Source organism: Neofelis nebulosa, chromosome 14 (assembly GCF_028018385.1).
Source record: "Neofelis nebulosa isolate mNeoNeb1 chromosome 14, mNeoNeb1.pri, whole genome shotgun sequence".
Lineage (NCBI taxonomy): Eukaryota > Metazoa > Chordata > Mammalia > Carnivora > Felidae > Neofelis > Neofelis nebulosa.
In genome coordinates this window covers 3464004-3481930 of record NC_080795.1, presented here as the reverse complement: position 1 = coordinate 3481930, position 17927 = coordinate 3464004, and the positions used below count along the sequence as shown (strand labels likewise).

Here is a 17927-nt window from a genome sequence, read left to right as displayed (position 1 = left end):
TTGCTGTGCTGAGAGGTGAGCAAGGAGGATTGAGAGCCAGCTGAGGAGGGTTCCCAGGAATAGACCGTACTCTCAGCTCAAAGACCTGGAAGGCTGTAAGTTGGAAAAGGAAAAAACAAAGAGAAGTAAACAGAATCCTATAAAACTCCAACCCAGTCGGGATCCAGCTGATTGGATTAAGACCTCAGTCTTGGTTTGTGAGACCAAAATCGTTCCTATGTTTTGCTTCTTTTTCTAGATACTCATAGGAAGGTATAATCAGTAATGTTTGAACTGATTAATACGGCAAAAAGTCCACAGGGCCATGAAAGATGTGCCACGTAAGAATACGAAGCCTCTTGTCATCCAAAATACACATACTTTAATGTATATGTAATACATACTACTAATAAAAACACCAGCAACATATGTATTGTTATTGCAATAAGTTTTCATTTTATAGTCTTCTGCACTTTAATAAAACCCTAAAATTAAAAGCAAATGCAAAGACATATTTTAAAATACATTTTTTACGAACTCTAATACCCCAAATGGCAAATGGGGTTTTGTGTTTGTTGATTCTCTAGAAAACAATATGCCCAAGGGATATAAAAGTCAAGTAATGCAGATATACTCTTGAAGAAAGAGGATTTTGAATAGAGTTTTTTAAGGAGAAGAATAATCAAAAACCCAACATGAGGAGAATCTTCATATTTTGGATAAAATAGAATAGAGAAGAAAGTTATTTTCAACATCTTATAACTAATTACTAGCAATTTTATTCACTGCATATCATCTACATATATCTGTAGATGTTAAATATTGTTAGAAAAATGATGCATTCTATTGTAGCAAACATTTTCACCATTTATTCTGTCTTCTTTATTCTATTACTCAAAGATTTTTTTTCCTTGTAGGAATCTCTGGTATTGATGAAGTCTTACGTTTAAAGAAATAAGTATTTTGAATCCCTATTATATGCAAGAATATGTTCCCACAGCATTAAAAGTTTAATTTACATTCAGTAGCTTCTTCATTGAAGACTTTTTATTAGAACTTTGAATTTTGAGACCCTGCTTGAAAAAAACAAAAACTAGAAGGACAAATGTAAAGTCATTGGTTGCTTATATTATAAATATTTCTCAGTTGAATTCCTTATACTAAAAAACTGAAAATTATCATGGTAAATCTACTACTTTAAAATTTACCCAACATCAAAAGTGAACATCTGCTAAAATAAATATTATAAACTGTGCTTTATGGAATAATATTCACTTTGAGTAAATGCTGGGGGAAATGATAAATATGTGTCCTTCTTTTTCTTTGACGACATTCCATTGGATGTTAATGATGGAAACCCCTTAAAGGAAGCTTAATTATTAGAGCAGATCTCTCAAGGTGAGATAAGGGTAATACACAGCTGGCTTTAAGAAAGATTTGTTTGGAATTAACTGACTGAAAATAAAATTTGGTGGAACAGGCCTGTCCATTTATTCTAAATGTCACTCCTATTTTTTGAATCCCTTAATTTTATATATTCATTTTTAGCATCATCAAATGTATCTAGAAACTGGAGCAGTAATATTCTTTTGTGACTACCCCTCTCGACCAAAAAAATACAATAGAATATTCAAATATTCTTTAAAAAATTGCTCTCCTTCTACTTTAAATGTCTTAAAGGGATAGTTTTTTTTCTCAATCAAATGTTTGAAGATTAGTGAAGATCTTATATTACAAACTTTTCATCCAAATTCTGCTAACCTGTTATTCTTTTAAACCTCACAAACAAGTCAATTTTGGTGGCTAAAGTGGTGCGTTCTCAGATGTATATTTTCCCATGGAAATCAATTTTGAAGATTTACCCAAGCAACTCATTCTTATGGAAGCAAGAAACAATGCTCCAATTCCCTTAGAGATTTGTGGCACAGATGTGTGAGGACTAAGATTTTTATTCTATAGATATAAATTCACGTGACGACTAATGACATTAGTATGTGGGTACATAAGGCAATATGTTTATTCTGCAGCTGCTGATAAAACGCTGCCTTTACCATGTAGAGGGAAGCATCAAAAAAATGATTTTTGCCTCAGGAGCCCACATAACTTCCCACATTTCAGCTCATAATTTTCATGCATTTTTTTCCAGATATGGATTCTAGGTCCTTGCTACCTTGGTTATTCCCCATCCCTACGAATATAACTTTGAAAGTATGCCACGTTGCTTTTAAAAACATATCTATTGGGGTGCCTCGGTGGCTAAGTTGGTTGGGCGTCCGACTTCGGCTCAGGTCATGATCTCACAATTTGTGGGTTCGAGCCCCATGCCGGCCTCTGTGCTAACAGCTCGGAGCCTGGAGCCTGCTTCAGATTCTGTGTCTCCCTCTCTCTCTGTCCCTCCTCTGCTTGTGCTCTCTCTCTCCCAGAAATAAATAAATTTAAAAAAAATTAAAAAACAATTAAAAATCAAAACATATCTATTAACAGTAAATCAATTCTTCAGGATGATTAGGCATTATATGTAAATGAGTTTTCTTAAATTTTATTCTTCCTAGCACAAGAAGTTTTCAATTTTACTATCATCGTCTTTCAGATTAACATACACATGATATATGCCATATATATAACACACACATATCCATCTATATCACTGACCTAATCTGGGTATGAATTAAAAGCCTAAAAGCTGAAAGTATTGAAAAAACATGCAACAAATAATTCTAAGTTTTTTTGGGAGGAGGGCACCTGGGTGGCTCAGTTGGTTGAGCGTCTGACTTTGGCTCGGGTCATTGTCTCATGGTTCATGGGTTCGAACCCCGCATCAGGCTGGCAGTGTGAAACCTGCTTGGAATTCTCTCTCTGTCCCTGTCTCTCTGCCCCTTCCCAACTCGCACTTTTTCTCTCTCTCAAAATAAATAAATTGCTTACAAAATTAAAAAAATAATTCCCAGTTTTCGGGATGAGATGAGTGCTAGAACAGGTGGTGTAAAACGCTATAAAAGTTAAAAAAAAAAAAAAAGAGGAAAAACGGATTGTAGAGTAGGTGTATCTGCACAGTATAGGAACTGTGGTTTCAGAAAGTGACGAAAGTCATTGTTTAATATGTCAGTATCAATCATAGGTGAAAACACTAGATTTACCATTGCAAAATTATTAGCCAGGATTCTTAATGAGGAAAATACGCAGTGTTTATACTCAATAATTCAGACTCAATCCTCAGGGATATTTGTAGCCACCTCTGCACCCTGGTCAGATGTCCTCAGCTTTTAAGCTACATTTTAGAATGAGGGGTCTTCTAAGATGTATTCAATTGAACAACTGCAAACTCAAAATGATTTCATGCATAATTTCCTAATGGCCCTTCATCCGCCTTAGTACCTAAGGGTACTAAACACACTTCATTTACACCTTCTCTCCCATATTGCACTACTTAGGTAAGAATGTCTCCCCCCAGGGAATGCTTAGTATCCTGTAATGAATAGTTAGAGGTAAAGGGTATTTCCTTAGTCTTGCTTCCCTAGAAATACAGCGTGAGGAAGTCATATATGCTAAACCTTTATTGAGGGAGAATGTTCAATCCCAAGGAAGGAAGAGTGAAATGTAAAAAGAAGACGGGACAGCAGAATGCAAACACAAGGTGGTGAGTCGCCTCAGTCACTGAGTTTGCCTTCGCCTTACTTCATGGCACCTTGCTGGTGTTCAACCAAGTGTGATACACCTGCAGAGCCTTATGCAATTTCTGCATTTCCAAATAGTTCACCTGTTGAGGAAGTGCCATCACTTTGTAAGCTAGGTCCATTTTGGCCCTTGTCCCTCATTGGATAGTGTGTGCCCCATGGGAATCAGGTGCTGCAGGTTCCTACTGAGTTACCATTAGTGTAGGGGCAGCTAGCGGGCCCAGAGGCATCAGCTCTTTTCGCATGGGCATGATGAAGGCCATCTTGAACTCCGGCCCTAGGCATTGTGGGTGGCTAAAAGGGGTAGGTGTGTTAAGCTGAGGCTCCCTGGGAAGTTCCTACGGTTCTGAGACTATGAGAACATTAAGAACCGGGAATACTCTGGCCAGGAAGAAAGGCAAAAGAATGAGTCCTATTGGGTGAAGGGGATGGGCTGTGTGGGCAGAGCCCGCTGGATCAAGGATGCTATGTCAGCTGTGTCCCGTAGCACTGCCCCAGTTGAGCACGATCGCATTATTCAGCTAACATCAAAGCAGGTTGTACAGAGGAAAACCGGCTAACATTGTCTAGTATCCGAAAGTGAAGAGCTTGAAGTGTTAGTAGGTTTTCAAGAAACAAAGTAGGTTATCTTACTGAAATATCTCCTGACATAACACGCCAAAATAAACTCTAATTGTGCAAAAAGCAAAAATCTGATGTCAAAAATATGTCAGTGGAATGCCCAAATTTGCCCTTGGTGTTATTCCGAATTAAATTACTGACTCTGCGCTTGTTTGATTTCACTCTACGACCCGTTTTCAGTCTACATCTGCTTGTCTGACGTTCAGATTTTGGTGCATGGGGAAAAACAATGTGGAAAACAACAACATGCTAGCACGGAAAAGTACATCTAAGGACTCAGAAATGTCAGCAGCTATAAAAAGGAAGAAAAAGTATACTTAAGTGACATCCATGCCTGTCAGAGTGACACCCTACAACCTCTGATCATCGCCTTTCGTTCGTCATCTGTAAATCTTCTTTGTGCTCAGCTTTATGTTGTCGCGACTTTCAAGTCACCTACAAGCTTCGTCAGGTCTTTTCAACGTGGCAGACACAATACGTTTTCCTTTCGCTTTTCACAACCAACACTTTTAGGGAAAAAATATTCTGTTTTTCAACTTGCACATATGTGTCTGCCATCTAATGTTGCAGATCTTTATGAATTAAACATAGGATTCCCCAAAGAATTTTGTTTTCATCTCTGAAAGTAAATGCGCAAAACATGAAAGATGAGTGAAATGTCTGCCGAGTCAACTCAGATGACTGATGGTGTGTGTACGTGTGTGAGAGTGTGTGTGTGTGTGTGTGTGTGTGTGTAGGAGAGAGAGAGAGCAAGAGAGAGAGGTGAAAGACTGATTCACAAAAATCAGAGAGGGTATTGGCTATATATGCATTAAACTTTAGGATTAGTATGTTTTTAATGATAATTTTTTTAATGTTTATTCAATTTTGAGAGACAGAAAGACAAGAGTGTGAGTGGGGGAGGGGCAAAGAGAGAGAGGGAGACACAGAATCCGAAGCAGGCTCCGGGCTCTGAGCTGTCAGCACAGAGCCCGACGAGAGGCTTGAACTCATGAACCATGCGATCACAACCTGAGCCGAAGCCGGACGTTCAACTGACTGAGCCACTCAGGCGCCCCACTATGTTTTTAATATTAAGTAATGTGGTAGATTATTGTTGCTTATCTGTCTCAAAAGCTATTTACAATCTTCTCTTCTTCAGTCGTATCCCACTGTAAACACTACAAATGGTAGAGACTAGCCCCTTTCACCTCCCTGCCCCGACCCCGAATTGTCATGGGAATGAGAAGTGAGCCATAGCGCACTAAAGGGCTTCTGGGAAATTTTCTCTTAGCTTGATGAAAGGGGAGATATGTAGCTGGTGCTACTTACCCTTCTTCCCTTTCTTTCCTGTTCCAAACACTAAAATGATTTAGAGAACGGTTGAAGCCCTTGTGTGATCAGGAGGTGCGAACAAGGTAAAAGTCAACACTCTAAACGTGGTGGAGGGCAATAATATGCACAGCTAGAAGATGGGTTCTTGGCGCCTTCCTTGAACCACTGGAATAAAGCTAGTAAATGTCACCGTCCAGAATTCTTGTCAACTGGGGACAAAACCCAATTATTCACTCTTTCAGTAGCCACCCTAAGGAGTTTCTCTTACTCGCCACTGATACGAACATTTGGAAAAGAGAATCTATTCTCTTTCACATAATACAACGTGAATTTGATATATTTTGAGATTGTCTCGTGTGTGATCACACATTCTTATTTAAGATTATACTAATTTTCAATGAACATTTAAGGGTAGAAATATACAATTACCTATCTATCATCTACATGCATATACACACAGGTAATCCATTTCAAGTTATACATTTCATTCCAAGAAAGGAAATACATGCTGAGAATATATATATATATATATATATATATATATATACATACACACATATGCACACATATATATACATACATACACACACATATACATATATATATATATATATGAAACAGTACAGAAAAGAAGAAGTGATTCCTTTATGTGCAGTTAACCTTAGAGATGTCAAATGAAACTGTTTATCCATTAGGATTAGTGCAGTAGTATAGTAGTAGAGGGTGTTTGGAAAGGCTGGATTTATGAGACACTGGCAGAAAGAGAGCTATGCATTTTACCTGTCTCCTCTATTTCTTTTAAACTTGAGAGGACTGTGGTGTAGACCTCTGGCTGGCCTAAAACCGTAGCTGCTTAATGGTGTAGTCACCATGAGACATTCATTTTAACTCATTATGTTCAGTTTCATCAATTTTCTTTTACTCAAACAACCATCTTTCAGAATCTCAAATGGCTATTTGACAAAACGAAGGAGGCCGCCCCACATACAATAAGCAAATCGATCCTATTATTGATGGCTCATGGATTAAAGCATTACATGTAGAATGCAACTAGAGAGAGATAAAAATGGCAAATGTCTGAGCATCACTTCAGCGCTGCGATGTTCAAAGTACTGTCTTCGTTAACCCTCACATTGACTGAAACTAACTTAGTGCCTCCTTATGAGGAGGGATATGAAGCCCATACCCTATAACTCAGGCCGAGAAGCTAGGGCTTCATAGCAAGGCTGATGACACCAGAGGCCATGCTTTTTGCTCATTGCAAGAACTCTTCTGCAAAAGCATCCATCCTGATTGCCTTTGACTGATCAAACCACAGAATGTTTTGAAGTTATACTTCTTCCTCCTTTTAGGTCCAGCTATAGTCTTTTCTATTACCTTGTATGTTTGTTTTTTTCTATTACTTTGTATGTTTGTTTTTACTACCATATCTTGTGTGTGCGTGCATGAGTGTGTGGAGTTTTTGTAATCTAGTCAATTAATATTACAAAGGTTCTGGAGTTAGATGAGATCAGCCTTCAAAACATTTGAAGAATGGTCTGGGGACTCTCTAAAATCCAACCTCTTCTTAATGATTCCCATCCAGCCTTTGTATTCAGTGAGCTGGGGTTAATAATTTTGAAGTTTCCAGTTATTTTAGGGATATCTAGACCTGCCCTATTTGGTAAGGCTCTAGCTCAACAATATGGAGATATATAGATCCTGGAGCATTAAAACTTTAAAAGAAATTTTTTTAGAGTTTATTTTTGAGAAAGAGAGAGAGAGAGTGTGAGTGGGGAAGGGTCAGAGAGAGAGAGAGAGAGAGAGAGAGGGAGACACAGAAACTGAAGCAGGCTCCAGGCTCTGAGCTGTCAGCACAGAGCCCGACGTGGTGTTTGAACTCATGGATCGCAAGCTCATGACCTGAGCTAAAGTCAGATGCTTAACCACCTGAGTCACCCAGGCGCCCCAAAACTTTAAATAGTCTGGTAGGATGCCAAAGCATACGCATTCTGTTATTTTATTACACACACATATCAAATTAAACAAAACTTCTATGGATAATCATTATTTCATACGTAATGGGCACTTAACACACAGATATAAAAGGAATATATATATATATCAAATTAATAACTTGTTCTTTAAAAATAGAGATTTATGAAAAACTCACTTATCTTGATCTAAACATTTTCATTTTATCCACCACCAGTGACAACTTCCAAATTAAATGAGATTCATTGCTGTCATGGAGTCCTTTGACTTTTTTTCTCTTGTATAGATAGATACTATTATCTCTGCATAAGACGTCTTTCTCCACTAATTCACCTATTTTATTCTTATTCATTATTCACGTATCAACTTTAGGAGATTATCCTTTTACAGATTTAACCTCTCATAACACTTTTTCACGCCATCTATGATAGTTGTTATTCCACATTCGCTTCTGTGCTTATTTAATTAATGTCGCCTTTCCCCACTGGATTCTTTGCTCCACAAAGACAAAGACTATTCATTTTGCTCAAAATTAAAGTACCAATCCCTAGCAAATTGACAAAACAGTCCCTGAAAAATATTTGAGTGCATAAATGGATGAATAAATCCAGAAGCTGACAATTAGCTCCAAAATATGTTAATATCTGATATTAATTTAAATATATAATATAAATAAATACATATATTTACATTATATATATATATATATACACACACATATACACACACACTTTATTTTTTTTAATTTATTTATTTTTGAGAACGAGAGAGTAGGGAGGACGCAGAGAGAGAGAGATTGAGAATCCCAGGCAGGCTCCATCCCTCACTGCAGAGCCTGATGTGGGGCCCAAGCCCACAGACCATGAAATCATGACCTAAACCAAAGCCAAGAGTCAGACGCTTAACCCACTGAGCCGCCTAGATGCTCCACTTATGAATTCTTTAAAGTGAACATTTTATTTGGAAATAGTTTTGGATTTATTGGCCATCATATGTGGAATTTAAGAAACAAAACAAATAAGCAAAGAAAAAAAAGACACAAAACCAGACTCTTAAATTCAGGGAACAAACTGGTGGTTGCCAAAGGGGAGGTAGATAGAGGGATGGGGAAATAGAGAAAGGGGATTATGAGTACATTTACCTTGATGAGCACTGAGTAATGTATGGGATTATGAAATCGTTCTATTGTACACCTGAAACTACTATAACACTGTATGTTACTCATACTTGAATTAAAAAAAAAGCAGTTTTAGGGGCACCTGAGTGGCTCAGTTGGTTGAGGCTCTGACTCAGGCTCAGATCATGATTTCACCATTCGTGAGTTCGAGCCCCACATCGGGCTCTGTGCTGACAGCTCAGAGCCTGGAGCCTGCTTTGGATTCTGTGTCTCCCTCTCTCTCTGTCCCTCCCCCACCCACGCTCTGTTTCTCTCTCAAAAATAAATAAACATTAAAAATTGTTTTAAATAGCAGTTTTATAGATTTACAGAAAAAGTCCAATGATAACAACTCCCATATACCACACACACAGGTTGGGCTCTGTTCAGCACCACACGATTCACTACTAGGGAACACTTATTAAAATTAATAAACCAATATCAACACATGTTATTAAATAACGCCCATGTTTTATTAAGTTTCCCTTAGTTTTTATATAATATCCTTTTTCTCTTCCAGAATCTCCCCCAGGATACCATATTACATGTATAGTCATGATGTCTCCTTAGGCTACTCTTGGCTGTGCCAGTTTTTCAGGCTTTCCTTGTTTTTATGACATCACTTTTGAGGAGTCATGGTCAAGTATTTTGTAGATTCCTCAGCTGGCCTTTTTTTTAATACTTTTCTCATGAGACAACAGACGATATGGGTTTGTGGGAGGAAGACCACAGAGGAGGTAAAGTGCCATTTTTACTACACCATCTCAAGGGTACATACTATCGACATCACTATAACTGTTAAAGCCAACTTTGAACGCTTGGCTGTGGTTATGGATTTTAGGTGTCTCCATTTTAAAGTTAGACATCTTTCCCCTTTCCATTCTGTACATGGAAGGGAAGTCACTTTGCATATTAAGAACCAACATCAAGAAAGAAAACGTATCTTTAGCACTCTTGTATTTTTATCAATTTACTAGTATCCACAACATTTTGTTGAATTTCCATTGTATGACCTTCTTGTAAAAAATGTGGGGTAAAATATTAGGCTTATATTAATGTTAATATAGTACTGCTCTTTAACATTATACATTATAGGCTATGGTAGTTAGCAGCTGCAGAGATATCTTATTTGAATCTCATTGTTGTCTAGTAAGGAAGGCGAGAACAATGACAAATCAATCTTTGAAAAGTTAAGAGACCTAGGAACTGAACGTTTTCTTAAACGGTTGAGTATAGGTTGCTCGCATCACTTGGAGTATTTTGTAATTTGTGCCACCAAATGAAGAACCAGGTTTTCTGACTCCTAAATGTGTTTAGACGTAAAACACACACTTAAACTTTGAATTTTTTTCCCTACTGCTAATGTAGTATATAATATCAGTTAATGAGAAAACACAAACCTTGATCAATCATTATAATAAGATGTAATGTCACTGAATGTTTTCAGGATATGATTACATGTAAATGAATGCTGAAAATTCAATAAATACATGCCAAGATTATAATGAAACTTTAAGAAACTGGAGTTCATGGTAAGGTCAGTAATGAAAACTTAAATATGTAATTAATACTCTACTTATTCTAAAGGGTTTCTGTGTCCAGGGGCAGTGACCAGGATGGGAAAGCCTGGGGAGGAAGGCACCCGTGATATTTCCATTGAAAAAAAAAAAAAACAACAAAAAACCAGCCTGTGGCATACAATACTTGCCCTTTTATATTTGAAGAGTTGCCAAGTAAAAGAGAAATTTCAATTATTGTGTGGCTTTCCCAAGGCAGACCTAGTACAAATGGATAAAAGCTACAGGAGAGAGAATTTTATTCAGCCTAAGGAAGATTTCCTGATACCGAGTTGTCAAAGATTTGGTCGCCACATTGTGAAGCCGTGGCTTTCTTGTCATTGAAAGATTTCCAGAAAGAGTCCTCCGAAGGGACTGTGGCAGGAGATATTTCGTACTTGGGTGGGAGCTGGGACTAGATGATCTCCACGGTCCCTTCTAAAGAGAAGGTTTGAGGACCGCACGTAAAAATGTTCATAAGACAGTGATGGCTGTTGGGCAATATAGATGTATTCAAATGTATTTGCCTTGATTTGCAATCAGATATATGCATTACAGTCTATTTATTCCTGACTCTCTGGTCCACTGCACTTTTCTACTCTTGCCTCTTAGGTAGTCATTCAGTGAGTTAGATGAAGAAGGTTTATTTCAAAAAAGAAAAAAAAAACACATTCGTTTATCAGACACCTATTAGGAGACGTGGAGATTTATGAGGGACAAGGAAGTATGGCCAGATAATAGACGTCCACAGGAATCATCTATGGTGGACAGCATGGCCAGGACCTCTTCTCCATAGCCATTCTAAAACCAGATAATGATTCCAAAGTTTTAAGAATTTAACAAGTGCATTTTATAGCTATTTGGAAAAAGCTAAATGTGTTAAGACCAGAGGTATGCTTTTCAGATTAAAACATGAGATTTAGATGAGGTGAAAAGAAATGTAATGGGTTTATCTAGATGCTGCGTTAGTTTTCTCTTGTTGCAATCACAAATTACCACAAACTTAGTGGCTTGAAAACAAAACACTGATCTCTTATCTTACAGTTCTGTAGGTCAGAGGTCCTAAACAGGCCACACTGGCATAAAATCAAGGTGCTGCCAGGGATGTGTTCCTTTCTAGAGGGTCTGGAGGGGCAACATCCCCTCATCTCTGGCAGCTTCTACTGGCTTCCTGGATTTCTTCAAGTTCCGGTCCTTTCCTGCCTCTTCAGGGTCAGCAATGTCAGACCAGCTCCTCAGGCTGCCATTTCCAAAATTCTCTCTTTTTGCTTTCTTCCACTTTTAAAGACATTAGTGATTACATTGGACACATCAGGATCATCCAGCGTGCTCAATTTATTTGAAGGTCAGCTGATTAGCAAAATGAATTCCAACTACAACCTTAACTTTCTTGGCCATGTGACATAACACACTCACAGGTTCTAGAAATTAGGACATAGGCATTTCAGGGAGGCCTTATTTGCCCATCACAGACACACAGAGTAAAAATCTGATAAAACAAAACAAGTTTAAGGGCTGGTTTTGAGTTATAGACTAAATCATATTTTTTAATTTATTTTCCATTAGTTTTTAAAACTTAAGGATTAAAAATTAGGAATTTTTTTAAATGTTTTTTTTAACAATTATTTACTTTTGAGACAGGGAGAGACAGAGCATGAACAGGGGAGGGTCAGAGAGAGGGAGACACAGAATCTGAAACAGGCTCCAGGCTCTGAGCCGTCAGCACAGAGCCCCCGACGCGGGGCTTGAACTCACGGACCGCGAGATCATGACCTGAGCTGAAGTCGGCCGCTTAACCGACTGAGCCACCCAGGCACCCCCAAAATTAGGAATATTTAAAGTGAATGCATGCTTGCCCGTTTTTTTGGTGGGGCGGTTAACATTTAAAGGGTCTATATGGGATGGATATCGGATAGTGAGAATCTGAGATGAACTATTTTGGCCTTAAGGAATTGCAGTGAGAGAAGCTGATAGGTTTTAATAGGCAGATAACTCCAGTGTGCTCCACTCCTGGGGCGTTGTTGGGGAGGCATCCCAGACTCAGTGCTCAGTGAATGGTTTAATGGGAGATTTCTACCTGTGTGTGATGGGAAAATGTGATAATGACCCTCTACAGGCTAAAATGAAGAGCTGCATGAATCGGTTACTTTCCTCTTGGGATCTCACAGTCTGTAATATTTCTTCCCTTTCTGTCATAAATATGCCTTAACTATTTTGTGGTTCTAGCTCTGGAATTGGACTTTTTTTTCCTCCTCGATCGCAGATGATAGCTACTCTTTATTCCGTGTGACGCCAATGCTTGCCTTTACTTCCTTTACCGAGTGAATTGAATATTTATTATCAGGAAGCAACCATCTCCGTCTTCGGTAATGTATTTGCCATAAAGTTCACCTTACCCGCTATCAACAAAGCTGCCGCACCTATCTTTAATCATTGTTTGCACTGCATTCTTCTATACTTGTATTTTTGTCGTGCTAATAGCTTGACTTTATACTTTCTCTTGTAAGAAACACGTAAGTGTTACTTTCATTGATATTATTGTTGTCCAGTTGACAATCTTCCCGTACAACTAGACAGTTTGGTTTATTTAACTCCATTGTAAATACTTGATATATTTGGACTTAAATCACCATCTTACTTTGTGCTTCCTGCCTGTCCAGCTTGTCCTATTTTATTTTTCTTTCCTTTTCTTTTCTGTGGAGTTCCTTCAGTGTGTTAATTTTATTTTCTCGTTTGTTCCTTGGTTAATCTGTAAGTTACATACTCTGCCTATTATGTCAGGGTTTCCTCTAACCAACAAAACACCTATTATTGACGTATCGGGCTTAATATGAACTACATTGACTTCTTTGGGGCATACATGTTATTGCTTTGGGATATATTTTAATTATGTTTATTTTCTTAATACCTCAAGAAAAAAGTAATATTGTTTTTACGATGTTCATCTAAATTCACATGCTTATCACTTCCTATTTATTCGTTCCCACAGTTATTTATTTTGAGAGAGAAAGTGTGTGTGCATGAGAGAGCGGGGGAGGGGAAAGGAAAGAGGGACAGAGAGGATCCCAAGCAGGTTAGGGACTGTGAGCGTGGAGACTGCCAAGGGGGCTTGATCTCATGAACCATGAGATCCTAACCTGAGCCAAGATCAAGAGTCAGGTGCTTAACAGACTGAGCCAGCCAGGTGCCCTTTATTTGGACCTTGAAAAGATATTTCCAGGATATGTCAAGATAGGGGAAAGATTATTTTCTTTTAGTACACTTCGCATATCCTTCAATTACCTTTTTGCTTACAATTATTTCTTTTAAAATGAACTATTGCTTCCAGTTTTAGACAAAAAATTAAAAATAAAAAAAGCCCCCTGCAACTCATGTCTCCCACTGATCATCACTAAATACAGTGGGCAAAGCACAAAAGGTGATTCCCTGAACGTTTTTCAAGAGAAAATAACAAGACAGTGGGGACAGAATTAAAAATTAAATAACAAATATAATTATACTGGGTTTCCCATTTTTGCTTTGTTTTGGTTTTGCTTCCTTTATTTTCCAAAGGTGACATGAGGATCAAGACACATTAGACCATGAACAACAAAACTGTGGGAAAAGCTAACCTTTCTGACCAGAGGCCCCATGTAAGTCGTGGGTTCTGGAGAGGGCGCTCATGGCATTTTCTCTTTTTGGCTCAGAAGCCTGCTCCGATGCCAGGCTGTCAAACAGTTGCTTGTTACTAATGCTGTGGCACCTGGAAATCCCAAGAGAAAACCCACCCTTTAGAACACAGGAACTAGAAAGAGGGGTCCCCTTTATAGAAGGATCCTTATTATTTGTTTTCTCTTCTTTTTCATGCTGTTTTGCCCTGTAGGAGGGTTTCATCATGAGGAGAGGCCAGACAGTGCGGGAGGCTACAATTTGAGAGAAGCTCTGATTTTCTGAGAAGATCAAGGACAGTTACTCCCTGGGAGCCAGGCCTAGAGAGGAACAGGAGGGAGAAGTGGATACCCTAATTTGATACATGAATTGAAAGATATTCTAGGCTCATTCTCACACAGTGCAGAATAAAGACTTTGAAAACTCAGCTGATATTAGATACATTCCCTTGGAAAATAAGTCAGAACATAATGTCTGAATCTAAATTGTTGTTTGTCTGCCATATTAGTTTTTGCAATATGCCAAAAAATGACCGTCCTCCCCACTAAACAAAACAAAAAAAAAGAAGATATCCACATCAAATTCCTGTAACTCATAAACGTTTCTTTATTCAGAAAAAGGATCCTTTGTTTGTTTGTTCTATTTTTAATTTTTTATTTCAATATTTAATATTTTCTTGGGGCGCCTGGGTGGCGCAGTCGGTTAAGCGTCCGACTTCAGCCAGGTCACGATCTCGCGGTCCGTGAGTTCGAGCCCCGCGTCAGGCTCTGGGCTGATGGCTCAGAGCCTGGAGCCTGTTTCCGCTTCTGTGCCTCCCTCTCTCTCTGCCCCTCCCCCGTTCATGCTCTGTCTCTCTCTGTCCCAAAAATAAATAAAAAACGTTGAAAAAAAAAATTTAAAAAAAAAAAAAAATAAAATTTTCTTGTATTACTATTATTTTTAATTTAAATTCAAGTTGATAAAAACTGTCAAGAAAGTAAGGATAAAAGGAACACACTTCAACATCATAAAAGCCACATATGAAAGGCCCACAGCTAATATTATCCTCAGTAGACAAAAACTGAGAGCTTTCCCCCTGAGATCAGGAACAAGACAGGGATGTCCACTCTCACACTGTTGTTCAACATAGTGCTGGAAGTCCTAGCCGTGGCAGTCAGGCAACAAAAAGAAATAAAAGGCATCCACATTGGCAAGGAAGAAGTCAAACTTTCATTTTTTGCAGATGACATGTTATTCTACACGGAAAACCTTAAAGGCTCCACCAAAAAACTGCTAGAACTGATACACGAATTCAGCAAAGTCTCAAGATATGAAACCAGTGTACAGAAATTGGTTGAATTCCAACACACCAATAGTGCAGCAGCAGAAAGAGATATCAGGGAATTGATCTCATTTACAATTGCATCAAAAATCATAGGGTACCTAGGAATAAACCTAATCAGAGAGGTAAAAGATCTGTATGCTGAAAACCATAGAAAGCTTAAGAAGACACAAAGACATGGGAAAATATTCCATGTTCATGAATAGGAAGAACAAATATTGTTAAAATGTCGATACTATCCAAAGCAATCTACACATTCAATGAAATCCCTATCAAAATAACACCAGTATTCTTCACAGGGCTAGAACAGACAAACCTAAAATTTGTATGGAACCAGAAAAGACCCCAAATAGACAAAATAATGTTGAAAAAGAAAACCAAAGCTGGAGGCACCACAGTTCTGGACTTCAAGCTTGTAGTCATCAAGACAGTATGGTCCTGGCACAAGAACAGACACATAGATCGATGTTTTATTTTATTTGAGAGAGAGACAGGAAAAGAGAGAGAGAGAGAGCTAGTGAGGGAGAGGGACAGAAGGAGGGAGAGAATCTTAAGCAGGCTTAGCATGGAGCCTGACGCAGGGCTTGAGTCCATGACCCTGGGATCATGACCTGAGCCAAAATCAAGAATCGGTCAACCAACTGAGCCACCCAGGTGCTCTTGAGAAAAGGATCTTTGTAGATATAATTAAGTTAAGGATCTTAGGGTGAGATCATCCTGGATTATCTGAGTGAACACCAAATCCAATGACTGGTGTCTTTAAAAGATATACATGAAGGAATGAAGGAGAACAGAAACACAGAGGGAGAGGTGGTGTGACCATGGAGGCAGAGATTACAGGGATGTGGTCCTGAGCCACGGAGGGAAGAAATGCTGATTGCTACCTGAAGCTGGAAGAAGAGAGGAGAGATTTTCCTCTAGAACCTCCAGATGCAGCCCTGATAACACTTTGACTTCAGACTTCTGACTTCCAGAACCGTGAGAAAATAAATTTATGTCATTTTAAGCTACCAAGTTTGTAGTTATTTGTCACAGTGGCTCTACTCTAGGAAACAGGTGTCATTCCCTACCGCTGTGAAACGTGTAACTCCAACACTTAGTGACGTAACAAAACATTTACTATCTTGTATCTTCTGTAGTCAGGAATCCAGGTGATGCTAGCTGGGTCCTCTCTCTCTGGGTTTCTCACAAGGTTGTAATCAGGTCGGTTGAAACTGCAACGTCTTCTGAAATTCTGACAGGGAAGCACCTGCTTCTCAACTCACTATCCAGCCTGTGCATCAAGGGAGAGGGTTGCATAAGGCAGGTCGTTGACAAAATAGGGAGTCATCTTTTAAAGTCTGCTAGTTGGCCCCCAATCACTCACATTCCTTCTACGTGCAAAATACATTTCCCCCGACCAAGGTTCCCAAGAGTTTCACCCCATGACAACATCCTCATATTTTAGGACCTTCCATATTTAATATGGCTGGATCATGGGAATAAAAATTAATAACTTTGTACAGACACTTGATCATGTATTTGGTAAAATAATGAAAAGGAGAAAAAGAAGTTTAAAAAGTATTAACGTGAAGCAAGTACAGTTTTTCACAATTTCAGGAATTTAAAGTTTACAAATCTGTTCAAGTCTACTTTACCCAAAATAACAGCAAATGCCCCGAGAGAGCTGGTTTAGGCCTTGCTGGAACCGAACCCAGTAAACCGTAGCCTCTGCCATTCCTTCCTTTCCAATGTGTGAGCATAAAAGTTAAGTAGAATGAATGGGCTTCTGGGCGAGCACAGATTTAAGGCAGGTCCCTGAAGCATCTTCTACTGTATACCATTTGCTAAATGCACTGTAAATATTTTGGAGTCACCTTGAATAGCGCTAAATTGAAATAGAAAGTGTTTGCCTACATATTTTAAACTATTATATTCAATGACCTTCTGAAACAGAAAATGCTTTCAGACAGCAAACACAATGGAATTTCCACATAAAGCAGGTACGAACATCTCCCCATTTAACAATTATTACTGCTGGAATTCAGTAACCAAAGAATTAGCAAGTGGTTAGCACAGTGCTGTAATAATTCCAGTAGAGAGATTTTTTTTTGTTTGTTTCTTTCCTCTAAACTTCTCCTACATATATTCTCCAGTTAGTCCAATTACTGAAATATGATTCATTATTAAAAAGTTTCTATAATGAGATTTTAATACTTCTCTTTTTTCCTTCTAATCATTTTGAGGATGTATATTTTTATATCCTTTCAGTAGCATGATTTTTGCTTTTACATTTTAACGTAACATTTTATATGCATTTTCCAGTTGGTCTTTTTTTTTTCAACTTTACATTTATGCAGCCTAATCTCCTGAATGAAACTTCCTGAGGTAATCTATCTCCGTGTTTACCTTTCTGCGTCTATTAATAGCAGGTAAACTATCCAGAATTTCACTTACATAAACTCACACACCCTTGAAGTATTTATTTGCAGAGACAGAAACAAAATACTTCTACATCCTTCTGCAAGGGACTATTTCTATCTTTCCTAGAATAAAAAATTAAGAGAATTAGAATGATCCAACTAGGTTACACAAAGCTTTTCGAGCTCCTCTCAATCTGTACCATTTCTTTCTTCATAGGAACCAACGAGATCAGTTGTATCATCAGGGCAGCCATTGTGTTTCACGGAAGTCAACCTAACTTT

At 38.3% G+C, this 17927-nt stretch overlaps 1 protein-coding gene across 5 annotated transcripts in view; it reads right to left on the bottom strand.

Moving 5' to 3' along the window:
• The window catches only part of SNTG1 (syntrophin gamma 1), a 900934-nt gene that overhangs the window by 163679 nt on the left and 719328 nt on the right, over positions 1-17927 (bottom strand). The window lies entirely within an intron of this gene.